Genomic DNA, 10242 nt, shown 5'->3' with positions numbered 1-10242 from the left:
ATTTGCCTACAGAAGTGCTTATTCAAGACTATTCCTGCCTGCTTTAGTCCAGATCAATAAATGCAGTGCACAGCTATCTACCAACAGAATGCACAACTTGCCATGTACTCACAAATGTAACCTACTCAGCATAAATAGAAATGAATCCTTGAAACCCACAAGAAGACAGATGTCTATCATAAACATCAAGTTGAACAAAAATCATAAATAAAAGTATACATACATATTTCATGGCTCAGTGTATATAAACTCCACACTAATCCACAGTGATAAAAATCTGGGTTTTTTGTTTTTTGGTTGTTGCTGTTTTTGCTTTTCAAGACAGGGTTTCTCTGTGTACCCTTGACTGTACTAGAACTCGCTCTGTAGACCAGGCTGGCCTTGAACTCAGAGATCTGCCTGCCTCTGCTTCCTGAGTGCTGGGATTATAAGTGTGCACCACCACCACCCAGCATGATAAAATCTTAATTGCAGCTGTGTCCTAAGGAGGTCAGCTGTGACCTTAGGAAGCATGTACTGTTGGAGTTTCATCTTGATTTGCATTTGGATTAGATGCATGTATACATTTGGCTAAAATTCATCATACATCTGAGATCTGTGCATTTTGATACATATGAATTATTACTTAAAATAAAAAGAAACCAAAAAGTCCTGAGTATCTGCTATAGATCAGGTGCTGTTCCAAGGATATAGTTTATACAGACAAAATACCCCTGCCCTTGTGAAAGGTACTTCTAGACTATACATCAGGTGTATAAATAAAATTCCTATACGCTAAATTAGAGCATTGCCATCACACGTTTCCCCCCGACTTAGAAAGCAGCCCACAATGCCATCCCTCTCACTGCTTTCTACGGGCCGTCCTGCCATCCTGTTAGGAATTCTCAGCTTGTGGAGACAGGCCAGCCCACCTGTTTAGGAAGTGATATGTTGATATTTGGGATTTCCCATGGGCCAAGATGTGCTAACTGAACTGAGAAACAGCCCGGGTGGGGGGGAAATCCCTGGGGGCCATATTTCATTTCTGTGCAAAGCAGGATTCATCTGGTTACATGCCTTGCAGGAGGTTCTGGAGGTCCAGCTTGGTCTGGGAAATGCTTCAGAGGAAACAGCAGTGAGGCTGCCTCAGAACCCATGGTCTTCATCTTCGGAAGCTGGTTCCTATGCCAACTATTGAATAGCCTTTAAAAAGTACGTTTGGCAAGCTTCAAGACATGCAGGAAGGCATAAGCCACCTGTTAAAACAGAAGCTGAAGCCCGAGCAGCAAACTGAGCAACTGCAGACATCTCATAGACTGCCAGTCTTTCCCTAGATTCCTTGTCTCCCCTTTGCAATAGTAAAGGTCCAACTAGCTGATGGGCCACGAGGCCAGAGAAGGTAAGAAACAGCTGTGGCTAATTCACTGAGTTGGTGCGCTTCCTTGGGACATGGGCAAGAAGAACCTCAGAGTATGGAGGGAAATTCATGAAGACACAGCATTTGTTAGGGCCACTGAGAAAGGACTGCTGAAGCCACTGGTGGCAGAGAGAGCGAGGGGCAGCAAGGGGGGAGTGGGTCTCTGCAGTCATCAAGGCCAGGTGACCACAATGACCATGATGACTGGCCAATGTCAGAGGGAGGGCAGTCACGGACTCTAGAGCATAGGAAATTAGAGCTATGGTCAGCGTGACATGGTCCAGTAGATGGGGAACTGAGAGCATGGTTTAATACAACCAGAAGGTGAGAATAGAGAAGGAGGTTGAAGGAAGTCACGTCAGTGGAAGGTCACGCTCATGTGAGCGTATTTTGTGAGCTGAAATCCACCGATGGGAGAGATGGCTGGTTCTCTAGGAAGAAGGGCCTGGTCCTTCCTCTGGGACCTATGACCATTTGCTTGAGTGACTTGGTATACTGGGAACAAGTAATACTGAGGCATTTCACAGGATCTGAGTTGACAGTGTATTCAGTATTTCTCCATGGCACCTCACTCATGGGGATTTTGCAAGTTCTGGCTTACTGTTCCCAGGAAGCCATGCTTGGAGTGATGGAAAAGGCCAAATAAAAGCTTCTAAAGGTGATGTCCCAGCAGCATGCAGGCACACGTGATGTTGGAATGGTAGCTGAGAGCTTTATATCCTGATCCACAGCAGAGGGAGGGAGGGAAGGAGGGAGGAAAGAGAGAGAGAGAGAGAGAGAGAGAGAGAGAGAGAGAGAGAGAGAGAGAGAGAGAGAGAATAACACTGGGTCTTTTGAAACCTCAAATCTCGTGCCTAGTAACACACTTCCCATACCTACTCCAACAAGGCCACACCTTCTAATCCTTCTCAAACAGTTCTACTCCCTGGTGACTAAGCATTCAAATAAATGAGCCTATGGAGGTCATTCTCATTCAAATCACCGCAGCTGTGGATACATTCCACCCAGATCTCTCAAGAGACTCTACTATGAGGAGAGTAGGTCTGGGGTCTCCAGCTATGCGCACGCGGGTGGAATTTGCCACTACTCTCCATAGGCTGGCCATGCTTGGTGGCCAAACACGATAAGGCACCAGAACAGAGCCACACCTGCCCAACTTGGCATCCTCTGCTGGACAGTCTTTGCTCTGGGGCTGCCTGCTGGCTCGGCTGAGAATCAGAGTTTGGCCACAGTCTAAGCCTCCTCCACCCAGGTCTCCTTTTCAGCTTTCCTGGCGCAGACGTCAGCCCCGCATCAGAAGTCCGAAGCCTCCTTCTGCCTCCCCCGCCGCACACAGTCCCTTTCACAAACATTCCCTTTCCGCCGATTTCGTTCTGATTGCATCTTCTTTAATGATCCGGCATGACACAGCAGGACACAGAAAATAACCGACAGAATTTCCCCACTAAACAAAACTAGCAAACAAATAAAATCCTCCACTGCAGTGCGGGGAAGGGAATGGGTGGAGCTTTCAGATACCCGTTTTCTGGACAGTTTCAGAAACGCAAGGAAATGATAACGGCCATGGAGAAAGCCTCGACTCGTTCTCTGCCGTGATCTGGAAGCTTTCCTGCCGAGTAGAAGAGGGTAATGATTGAACCTGTGCTCCCGAATCTGAATTGCATGGAGCTTAGTCCATGCAATTAATCTCATCTCCTACCTGTCTGTCTGGACCCACCAAGGGCAGCTCTCCTCTCGATTTCCAAGGACACTATGAGAAGGCATCGATACACCGCATCTCCTAACCTACCTTCTGTTTCCTACTGTGCGCCCACCAGGCAAAGCTGAGATTCTGAGAGAAGGGCTCCTTCTCAGGTATCATGGACAAAAGGAAGGATATAAACAAGACAGGGGTAATCAGCTTCTTCTGTCCCGCCCAGTCAGGGTTCCCACAGACACAGGGAAACATACCACTCTGGAGAACACTATTCATCCGTGGACAGCAGTTGTCTGGAACCTCAGATTTAATTGCATTTCCCTGCCTAAGGGAGCGGAGGTACCAGAATAATAGCAATGGCTTTGATCTGACCTGGTCAACTTGTTCCTCTTGTGATGCTAGCTAATATGTGTAGCTTAAAATGCATTTTAAAGCCAGGCAGTGGTGGCGCATGCCTTTAGTCCCAGCACTTGGTTGGTAGAGGCAGGAGGATCTCTGTGAGTTTGAAGCAAATCTTGTTTACAGAGCTAGTTCCAGGGCAGTCAAAGTTACACAGAGAAACCTTATCTCAAAAACAAAAAACAAAGAAAGAAAGAAAAGCATTTAAAATACATTTCCACAAAGTTTTCATCTTGCCTGAAATCTAGGGAAGGTCATCCTTTGTATTCAGAAATCCTATCAAAAAGTCTTTTGAAATAGGCATTTAGTGAACAACTGTTGTACAGAACAGAACTGATTATAATTTATTTGCCTTGTTTGCCTGTCTTTCTCACCAGTCACTGAGGTCCATGCAGGCAGGAGCTGTCTTCATCTCTGTGTGCCCAGAGCATACTATTAGGCCGACTACATGGAGCAATCCATACCTGTTAGGTGAGTGGATGAATGAATGAAGCATCCAGAATTCACTACCAAGGATGGCTTTGTTGCATTAGAAAGCAATGTGAGAAAAGTGGAGATTATAAATTATGAGAGGATCCAGGACCATCTCGGTTAGTGGGAGGGGGAGGAAGAGAGAAGGTTGGGTATTTGGGAATGCGAAGGCCTGACAGCATAAAGTCCATGCATTGAGGTTCACGAGAGTGACCTGAGGGCACCCGGCCATGTAGGCTAATGTGCCCCATGGCAGCAGGCAAGGACAGTTGGTACAAACTCACCCCTTATACTGCTCTGCCTCACCTCCATGGTCAGCCTCCGCACTGCAGACTGCTTCATGTGAATAAAGTCCTTGTTAAACTCCACTCTAGCCCTTGTTTCTAGGCAAGCGGCACGGCACGTAGCCTTAGCAACAGCCTCCTTCAGCCGGTTTCCGTACTCTGAGTCCTTGGCCTGATATTTTATTAGAGATAGCGCACTCCAATAACCTCCTCAATGGAGGAAGTGAGTGATTTGAAATGGTTTTCCTACAAAAATAAGCGGCTGGTACCCATGTGAGGGAAATTAACGAAGTCCTTCATTCACCCACTCATTAGAGAACAGGAATGTAAGCATGATTCTTCATCTGGTAGAGTCGTTCATGTGGGTCAGTTCATGCCTGGACATAGGAACCTGCTCCCCCAGAACAAGACAACAGGAACCATGTTGTGGATCTGTAGCCATGACAGGAGCAAGCAGAGCCAGTGAGAAGGCTGGGGAGCACTGAACTCCACCAGAGGAAGGACGAGCAATTTCCAGGTTCAAATGCTGGCCTGGTAGTCTGTAAATGAGCAAACCCTTAACAAATGTTCACAGAATTAATTAAAGAATCTGATGAACTGTGTGAGTCAGTGCAGAGTTTAAGGAAAACTGCAAGTATGTGATCTTGGCAACCCTGATGATGGAGGAAAAGGAGATGGAATGGCTGAACAAATGGCAAACATCCTAAAAATAAATAAAAATAAATAAATAAGTAAATAAAAGAGAGAGAGAGAGAGAAAGGAAGGAAGGAAGGAAGGAAGGAAGAAAGAAAGAAAGAAAGAAAGAAAGAAAGAAAGAAAGAAAGAAAGAAAGAAAGAAAGAAAGAAAGAAAAAAAAAAGATACCCAGGTCATTAGTGTGTCTCCACACCCTGTTTTTCTGAGACCCGTGATGATTTTGATTACTGGATAAACATTGTGGTCCTCTCCGGGACTCGATGGGTCCCAGGAGGTACTGCGGACGAGTGTAGAACTGGGTGGAGACTCCAGCATCGTCACAAAGGATCAGTCTCACCCACTGATTCTACACTGTGGACTTTCCCGGCAGCCTCCTCCACCCAGGACTTAGAGCCCTTACACTGTCCACTTGATTCTCGTGACTTGCGTTTGTCTTTGGAAAGCATTTTCACATTGTAAGCAGAAAGTGGCACAAACGGTTATTTCTAATACTGCAATAGGCATTGTAAGGGCAGATGTTTAACTGTCCAGAGAGAAGGTCTTGAGTGGGCTAAATCTAAGTGTTTTGCTTCCCTTCAGAACTGGAAACTGAATTGTTAAATCCAGAGGGACCAGACCAGAAGAATGGCATCTTCACATTTGATGGGAGAAGTGTAAAGCATGCTGAAATCTAAGGCCAAAGAAGAGTCCTGGGGACTGGAGGGGTCTACCTCAGTCTAAGGACCCCAAAAAGGCAGAAAACAATGCTCTGCCTAGTGTGGTCTGTCTTCTGAGGAACTCGCTGGAAGGCTGCTGGAACATTAACAAACTGTGCTCAGTTTTCTTCTCCCAAAGCAGTAACTGAAAAAGGAAAACATGACTCCTTTGAATCAAACACTTTCTCAAAACTCATGTCATTCCATGAGCAGAGGAAGTGAGGCAGATGGATTAAGATGGCCTTTGTTGTGACAATAATGGCTGCAATTGTCAAAGAGTGTTCCATACACCAAAGGCTTGCTCTAAAATGTGTTCATCTGGCTGGACGTTGTGGTGCATGCCTTTAATCCCAGCATTCAGGAGGCAGAAGCAGACGATTCTCTGAGCCAGAGAGAGAGAGAGAGTTCCAGGACAGCCAGGGCTACACAGAGAAACCCTATCCTAAAAAACCAAAAATTAACCAAACAACCAAACAAACGAACCAGTTACCATAAGGTTGGTGTGGTTTCCTGTACCAGACAGAGCCCTGGGGCTACCAAGCCTCAGAGATGTCAAGTAACTCTCTCAGCTCACCCAGCTTGGAAGGGAGTGTCCAAGCAGGCCTGTGTGTCTCTAAAGACTGTTTCCTCCAATTCTCATCTTCAACTGAGAGGAGGAGGGAGGAGGATTGGGAGAGTCCAGGGGATTTTTCTGAGAGCAATGGCAGGTCCTTGTAATGAAATAATACCAAAGTGGGCACAATGAAGGTTATAATAGCTAGCAAGAATGAGAGCCACAGTGGTAACTGCAATGATGCTCTAAGCATTTAAAGAATAGGGTATTTGTCTTCTGAACAACTGTGTACTTCATTTGAGCACATCATCTGGATCTTATTAGGACTCAATCGATGTCTGGAGCCAATAAATAAATGTGTACCTCTATCAAAATAAGATTGGCTTTTTGCCTGAACAATAGGTATTTCTGCATGCTTTAAATTTCCTCTCTCAGACAGTAATTGTTTTAACATCAATAGCCTTTTCCATTTAGGCAGCTCTCATGGTCAGCAAGCATCATTTTATTCGGAGCGACGCTATGAGGTTTGGACAGCAGGAATTACTTTTTCCTATTTTTAGGACTCTGGAGCACAGAGAGGTTAAGTGAAACATCCAAAGTCACATATAGCGAGCTCCACATCTGTCCTCCTGCCAATGTTCAGAGTCCTCTTGGGAGAAACGTCCCTTTCTGGTTCATCACTGAAGTTTAACACAATCAAACCTACACCTTAGTCCCAACCATGTTTCATATTTATCTCTTGGGTGGTCTCAATGAGTGACTGACTGCATAGGGAAGAAATGAATGAAACACTACGTACAATGGCCTAATGAGGTTTGTACTGAGGCTTTCAAATATGACTTTCAGATTTGGATGGAGAATGGTCTAGAGAATTCTTTTTTCCTGTGCACATTTCATTTAAATGAGTGACCTCCCAAATGCGCAAGGGAGATCATTTTGCTGCACTTTCTAGTTGGAGAATGTTTGTTTTAGATCATTTTGGAGCCATAAATCTTTCTAATCGGTACCTAATGGTTCTGAGGATGACTCAAGCCAGTATCCCATTAATTGAAAGAAGAATGTTGTCATCTGTCACAGAGCTTTCTCATTATGTTCTATCAAATTCAAAACAGAGCCGGGTTTGGGATTCTTTTATGAACAGTGTAATTACAGCACATCCTAGGGTGTTTGGAAGTAGTACTCACAATTAGCATCCCTGTCATGAGTGGGAAGTGATCCGTGCTAAACAGGAGAGGGACCAGATGGGCCCCACCAAGACCCCCTCCCCGCCCCCTTCAGCTTCATTAAATTAAGCTGTCCCTGTGTGTGTGGAAAGGGCATGAATCAATCTTTTACCTCTGTGTGTATTAAAGAAATGTGTCGTTTCCATTCATTAAAAGTCAAGCACTGCTGTTTGCAGTGGTAGAGCAGAACTGGCATTTATTCCAGAAGATTCCTGAGAAGCAGCTAGATGCTGGTGCAGATGCCACAGGCCCTAGGCAGGCTTAGCAGCTTGCAGAACTCAGATGACAATCAGCCTTCCTTGCCCTTGTCCTGGAAGGCAAAGAGCAGCACCCCCAAACCCCCAGGTTTCTGCTTCCCCACTGCAGAATAGCACCCACCTGGGACTCGCAAGCCCAGGAATCCCTCTCACGAGGGCAGAGCCTTCTGCACACCATGGAGAGTACTGGCTGTGTCCCCGAGGTGCTATTCTGATTCTGATAGGGTTGTTTTATTTTTGCTTTGCTTTTTATTTTTATTTTTTATTTTTTATTTTTTATTTTTGGTTTTTCAAGACAGGGTTTCCCTGTGTAACAGCCAGTTTTGGTTTTGTTTTGTTTTATCTTCTTTGCTTCACCTTTTACCATCCCATCTTCCCTCCTCCTGTACTGTCTTCTTGATTCTTTTCTTCTTCCTTAGCAGCTGCTCCTAAGCCACGTGTCAGTCACTTACATCTTAGTAAGAAGTGGCGCCAATATGACTTCCACATGCATTACACACTGAGCTTATATATACAGCTTATAGATTGTGCACGTACAGTATAGGAACTCCTGGGGTCTGGGATTCAGCTCAGTGGTGGAGAGAGCGCTTGGTTTCGGTCCTCAGCTCCTGGAAAAAGAAAGAAAGAAAAAGAAAAAGAAGCTCCTCATGTAGAGGCACTATTCATTCTTGCTCTCATTACAGAAGGAAAAGGTTTTGTGCTCGGCTAAAGAATTTTTCAGGTATGCGTCATTCTTATAGCAATGATCTTTTTATCTGCCATAAAATAAATATAATAATGGACAAGTTGAGGGAAACTTTCCTTGAAGAGTAGGGAAATTTTACCTATAACTCCCTCCCTCAGAATTAACTGCTACAGATATTTTTATGTATTTTTCTTTTTCAATTATATCAGTGTAATTTTTATAAAAATGTAGAGAACGATACACTGAGCATTTATGTTTGTATATCCAATCAAGCCAAGGGGGAAAAACCTGGATAATTCCCCAGCTTAAAAGAGCTCATAAGCATCCTAACTGTGAAATGTTCTAGGCCTTCCACTGTCTTTTACTCCAAACATGTATATGTATGTATAAAATGTGATCTTGCTTGCATGCCTTTGAACTTTCAATAAGCCTCTATACTACAGCCTGCTTTTATAACCATACAGCTTGTCTTTTAGTCCTGTTGTGTGTGAAAGTGTAACTCTGGCTTTTGTCGCTCACATTAACTTCTGCACGGTATGATGCTGTGCAAAGGAATATAACAGTCTATTGCCCATCCCTCCCGCCCCCCGCCCGCCAACCCCCCCCCCCCCGCCCCCGTGATGGCTGATGGCCCTCTAGGTTGTCACGAGTCTTTTGCTATTACAGAAAAACGCTTTTCCCCCCAGCATCTCCCAGAGGATGAAGCTTGGTCTCAGAAACTGTGGTCTGAAAGTTGGTGGCCTGAGTCACAAAGAAGAAACACAGTTTCTAGGACCTACTCTGGCGGAAGGATGCTGCAGTGCTCAAGGATGAAGGGAAGTGCAATGATAAACCAAATCTGCCCTCTGATGTCCAGAACCTGCAGCCCAGGCAGTGGAGGAGTCAGGAGCTGCTATGGTTTGGATATGGTTTGAGTGTCTCTCCAAGGGTTCATCCGATAGGAGTATGCTCTTTAGGGCAATGGTGCTGAAAAGTAGAACAACGTGTGTGTGTGTGTGTGTGTGTGTGTGTGTGTGTGTGTGTGTGTGTGTGTGTGTGTGTGTGTGTGTTTGCCTGCATGTACCATATGTGTGCCTGGTGCCATCAGAGGCCAGAAGAGAGCATCCGATCCCCTGGGACTGGAGTATATAGGTGGTTGTCAGCCACCACATGGGTGCTAGGAATCAAACCAGAGTCCTCTGGACAATTAGCCAGTGCTCTTAAGCACTGAGCATCTCTCTAGGTCCTGTGCTGCAACTCCTGAGAGGTGGCTCCCAGCAGACGCTAATTCGATCATGGGACAAGGCCACTGAAAAGAATTGATGTGGCTCTTCTGGTCAGCTGTCCCAAGAGCAGGATATTATGAGAGAACAGGCACCATGTCTGAACTTGCTTCCTGCCTCTCTGTGATTCCCATGTGTTCTCCCTGAGGTGCTATCCACCATCCTGTGAGGCAGCCAGGAGCCCTCACCACAGTCCAAGGCGGCCACAAGTAGTGGGCTTTCAGACTGTAACAGTGAGTGAAATAAACTTCTTCCTTTAATATATCATCCGGCCTTGGGTATTTTGCTATAACAATCAAAAGGAGACAAATGTAAAGACTGATTTTAAGTTTTCAAAACCATCTTGCAATCTGTATGTTCAGGGGGCTGAGAAGATGACTGGGCAGTTAAGAGAGCACTGGTTGCTCTTGCAGAAGTCCTGGGTTTGATGCCCAGTGCCCATACAGTGGCGCATAACCATCTGTAACTCCAGTCTCAGGGCATCTGACTCCCTCTTTTGGTTTCCTTGGACACAGCATGCCCATAACACACAAGTATACATGCCGGCAAAACATCCATACACAAAAAAATAAGATTAAAAAAATAAAAATGCTTGTAAACATCTATATAGTTAGTATACATTTAAA

At 45.2% G+C, this 10242-nt stretch overlaps 1 long non-coding RNA gene across 1 annotated transcript; it reads left to right on the top strand.

The window, feature by feature from the left end:
- The first annotated feature begins 3170 nt into the window (after nt 1-3170).
- Nucleotides 3171-6695, top strand: LOC143268717 (uncharacterized). Its single transcript, XR_013044836.1, has 3 exons — nt 3171-3250; nt 3869-3962; nt 5521-6695. It is a non-coding gene; the product is annotated as an uncharacterized LOC143268717 (long non-coding RNA).
- The last annotated feature ends 3547 nt before the right edge of the window (nt 6696-10242 follow it).

This window comes from Peromyscus maniculatus, chromosome 15 (genome assembly GCF_049852395.1).
Source record: "Peromyscus maniculatus bairdii isolate BWxNUB_F1_BW_parent chromosome 15, HU_Pman_BW_mat_3.1, whole genome shotgun sequence".
Classification (NCBI taxonomy): Eukaryota; Metazoa; Chordata; class Mammalia; order Rodentia; family Cricetidae; genus Peromyscus; species Peromyscus maniculatus.
This window is presented reverse-complemented; position numbering and strand designations above follow the sequence as displayed.